We start from the raw sequence: 4,935 nt of genomic DNA on the forward strand, positions 1-4,935 counted from the left end.
GCAAAGGGGTTGGAGTGGGCAGGGAGAGGTTAATTCCTGCCTGGTGAAGCCGTAGTGTACACACTTCGTGACTCGGAAGGATCTTTTGTTAGAGCTTTTCTGACTCTGGCTTTTCAACCTAGCGATTAAACATCCAGCACAAACATGCCTCTTCCTTTGGACAAACCTCCCGCAAGGGACAGACAACCTTGAGGCGTCACTGGTTGCCTTGAATGTGGCAGCTTTTTCAGCTGGGAAAAGTCACGGGGGATTGATGTGTCGTCCCCAGTGCTTTGGTGCACGGGCTTGAAGCTTGACATGCCCCAGGATCTCTGAAGATTCTGGAAAACTGATCCTTGTAGTGCAAACGTTGGGGGCAGGATTGGAGTTTGGGCACGGACGAGGGTGCTCTCCCACATGCCAGCAGTGCTGCCAAACTCACTCACGTAGCTTTGGTGAGGGAGAGGATGGGACGGGCTCCCGGGTGCTCTCTAGCTCACTGCTGTTGCTTCTGGGAGGTGCACAAGAGCACGATCCTAAAATTTGTTTCCTAGAAATTGCTGCCAAGCTGTGGGAGCTGTGACAGAGGCAGTGTCACACCAGTGCTGTTGTGTTGCTCGCAGGCGGCTGCGCCGTGTCTCAAAAAGCGTGAAGAATGACTGGGAGAGTTGAGAAGTTCACCACGAGCCTTGTCTGAAAAGGATGCTGCTGGGAAGGGAATGCACTGGATCGTGGTTTGACCCCTGGTTCTCCTTTCCCACTGCCCCTTTTCTTCTTAAAAAATAGGAAAGAATTAAATCCCATCAGTAGCTTTTAAAAGCCAACTGAAAATGTCCTTTATTAAATTACCACCCTATTGATCTAGCAGTCATCCAAAAGGGGATTGATTGAGGACTTAAACAGACGCACAGCCGGGCCAGACGTTCAATTAATGTGCATAAACGGGCAGTGGAGAAGCAATTTTCAGAGTAAGTCAAGCAAAAGATCAATCCTGTTTTGCCTTCCATCACAGAGTTGCTTCTGTATTTATTTTCATGTTATTTCATCTTTTTTTCCCCTTGTCCCTCTTATGATAAATGTCGTTGAGAGGCAGCACTCAAAGCACAACTCACTCCACTCACAGAGCCGTCGCTCCCTTCCTTTGGGCCTTGGAGAGGACACGTTTGCAGAGGGGTCAGGGAAAGCCACGTCGTCTCAAAAGACTCACACCTGAGGGTATGAGCAATATAAATCCCAGGTTCTCCATTAAACTCCTACGGAGAAGGCAGTATGCAGCAGAAGACCTGTCGCCTGCTTTGGTTATTCATGTGTTTGATGGAACTTAAGTTGCTCTTCCAAGTCCAGGGAAGATTTTTTGGGGAAAATACATCCACTTTATTGATTGCTTCCTCCCACTTCTTCACCATATGATGATTCCCGCTGGCTGCCAGGGGCAAAGCAACCGTGATGGATCTACAAATATTCAGCTTTGCTCTGGCCTTTCCTATGAATCCTCCAAAGAGAGCCTGTGGACACGGCTGAAGCATGGGCCAGGAAAAAGCATTTGAAGGCAAGTCACTGCTCTGTGTCTGGCTGCCCTGTGAGTAAACTAGAATACGTGTTTTTTTTTTCTCTATACTTAGCAAGAATCCTGATAAGAAATGCTGGTCTCCGAAGGCCGTCAGCCCAGCTCTGCTGGCTTCAGAGCTTCGCTCCTGATCTCCCTGAAGCCAGAGGTAGGTGATATCACCCTGTGCCTGTGGTTTGAAGTGGTCAAGGGAGAGTGCAGAGCCAGGCTGCCGAGCCCCAGTGCATGGGGAAGGCTGAACTAAGGCCTTTCGTGGCTCCAGATGGAGCTGAACCATGGACCCGCTGAGCTGGAGGTGCCAGTACCCGATGCACCATCAGTGCAGACCCGCCGGGTCCTTCCCTGGGGAGCCATTGGGACTTCACAGCAGTGACACTGGGACCTTGGCTGTGCTGTTAGACACTGGGACAGAGCTGGAGCCCAGTCTCCTCCTCTGTTTTTAACTCATTCAGCTTTTGCCTAAGCAGCAGCTGAAACTCCTGCATCTGTGTCAAGCAGCAGAGTGGGAATTTGCTGGGGTGAAGCACTCTTGATCTACTGGGCTCAAATATGGGCTCAGAAACATCCATGTGAACTCTGTTCACTCTTGTCTTTGTTCTCTGCTCCTCCTGGCTGGGTGGAAGTGGGCTCCCCAAGATCTCCACTTGGGGATGTGAAGAAGGACACTTTCCCCTCACCGACCCAAAGCTGGTCCCTCTCCTTCTGCCCACCAGACTCGGCCATCCCCTCGCCCTGCAGCTCCGTGCAACAACGTGACTCTGTGCATCTCCTCCTAAAGGAAGATGGGCCCGTGTCCTGACCTGGCATTGCTGGTGAGTCACTGTGGCAGACAGCCTCCCCTTTCCCTAACAGCACAGCTCTGGTGCTTGCAGCTCCTTCCCCAGTGCCGGCAGGAGGGAATGTGCTTGGAGCTAAAGCCGTAATTAGCAGGAGCTCCTTGCAAAGGCTGTGACCGAGGGGCTTTTCCTGTCTGTTACATCTCAAGAAGCCTTTCATTATGTGGATGGAGGAGCATTATTCCTCTTCCCCTTTGCACACTGCAGGATTTCTTCTCCCAGACAGGCTGTGCTGGTCGGAGAGCTGTATGGTGTGGAGGGATGAGGGTGCCCTGGGGTTCATTCTCCTCCTCCTCCTCCCTGGGGGAACATGGTTGGAGCTGCTCATGGCACAGGGAGGAAGGGGCAGTAGAAAGGGACAAAGGGGGCAATGGGGGGACGACCATGGGAGGAGAGCTGGAGGGAATTTGTTCCGTATTGGTTCAGTCCAGTGACTTGGGAAGCAAAAAAGAGATGGTGGGGGCAGCAGGAGCGCAGCCCCTCTCCCAGGTCTCGGGTCAGGGCAGAGGGAGGTGAGCAGAGCGGGGGGCTCAGGGGTCCCGACCCATCACCTCTCTCAGCCCACGGTGCCCATGGGGAGTGGTGGGGAGGAAAGGGAGCTGCTGGCTCCTTTCCCCTCTCTCATCTGTGTGATACAGTCATTTTTGAGGAAGATAAATTATTGAATGGGTGAAATCTTCAATTAGAATGTGCTGGGGCTTTTTACAGCACCTGAATGGGAGCTGCTCCTGTGGCAGATAGACCTCTCATCACTTTTTCCTTTCCTTTTTCCTTTTTTTTTTTCTTCTCCTTTTTTTTTTTTTTTTTCTCCCTAAGATCGTTGTTTCTTCCCTTCTCAAGAATAGCTGTGCAGGAATAGATTTGCACCCCAGCAGCAGGCAGGAGCCATGCCGGCGGGGGGCAATGGATGATATCTTTTAAACTAAGAACTGGTCAGCAGTGAAAAAGATGGTTTTGTGTTTGTTTTTTAATTTTTAATAGCTCTGCTTTTGGGATTTTTGGAGTCAGTAGTTTATTTTAGTGCGATATTTTGACCCTGGTATTGCAGGATTTAATTTAATAGGATTCTGCGTTAATAAAAGAATATTCCTTCTTTCTCTCTCACTTGTTATTTCTTTGGTAATAATCAAATAAGTGGATCGTGTCATTAAGAGGCTGTGAGCATCAGGGTGTGATGGGGCCCCCATCTCGGGAGCGAAGGCTCGCTCCGCCAGTGCTTGCATTCCCTTTCCCTGTGTCTTTACAGCTGTTGGGTGGTTTTTCTCCCCAAAAGGTGGTCCCTGCATCATTCCCACCACTCTGGGACAGAGATGCTGAGCACTCAGCTTTGTGGTCTGCTTCTTCACCGTGCGACTCTTGGGATTTATCCAACACCCTTCCAACCACCTTGGGCAGCCCGAGGCGTGAGCTGGGGAGTGCCGGGGTGCTGGTTTAGGTGCTGCCCACCACCCAGCAGCCTGGCAGAGCTCCACAGCTGAGGAAACACAAAACACAGTCGCTGCTGGGGGCAAACCCTTCCGCCAGGGTCCCCTTGGGGTGCTGACTGAGACCATCCCAGCTGCTCCTGCGATGAGAACCCACCAAACCGCTTCCCTTCCTGAGGGCAAACTCACCAGAGCTCATCCAGAGCAGCATCACAGCCCTTGCGTGACTAAATTTGGGGGGCAGGGGGAAAGAAGTGATTTATATGTATAGTTGGAATTTTATTTGCATTTTAAATCACACTCTCTTGCTAAACTAATGGACCCCCTATTTATAGATGACTCCAACATAAAGTGACTGCTAATTACTACAATTAATATAGCGTTAAAGGCTTGCCAGCCAACTCCACTGCAACTTGTATCGCCTACTCATTTTCAATTAAGGCACATTGACAAGTAAAATACGCAGTTATTAAGAGCAAAGCCCTGTTGTGTAATTACATTTTTTTAAGGTCATTAATCTCCTACAATATTCAGTTTTGCACCCGATGGCCAGAGTTGGGGGCAGTTGTGAGGGACAGCCCATCAGGGGACAGTGGTAGCATTTAGGGAAGGTAAAAAAAGGCGAGATTGTTTTTTTTTTTGGTGTTGTGCCCTCAGGCTGTAGGTGCCTGTCCTTGGATACTGCACAGGACCTTTGGGTCTGTGGCCAATGGGTGCCCTAAAGCAGACAGTCCTGGCCATGCAGCACTCCTGGCTGCCTGCGAGATCTTTCTGCATTAGGGTCAGACAGAAAAGCCCCGTGTTTGTAGGAGCTCTCTGGTAGGTGCTGTCCTTCTTTAATCAAGTTTCCATGGTTGATCCCCACATTTATTATTATTTCCTGAGCTCTTTGGAGACACCCAGGCTGAGCTGCCCATTCAATAGGGCTTTTTCCTCCCCTATGGCCAGGGAGCAGGACAGGAGGGGCTCCAGGCTGCACCCTGTGCACTTTTTGGGGCCAGAGAGAGAGCAGAGGAGCTGGGGGATGGAGTCCCCCCTGTGCTCTCCCTGCTGGGGAGCTGAGCAGTCTCCTCCTGCCCCACCAGCTCCTTCACACCGTGTTTGGCCAGGGATTACAGCGAGTGCCAAC

This window comes from Athene cunicularia, assembly GCF_003259725.1.
Source record: "Athene cunicularia isolate RWA chromosome 26 unlocalized genomic scaffold, athCun1 chr26_part2, whole genome shotgun sequence".
In the NCBI taxonomy this organism is placed as follows: Eukaryota; Metazoa; Chordata; class Aves; order Strigiformes; family Strigidae; genus Athene; species Athene cunicularia.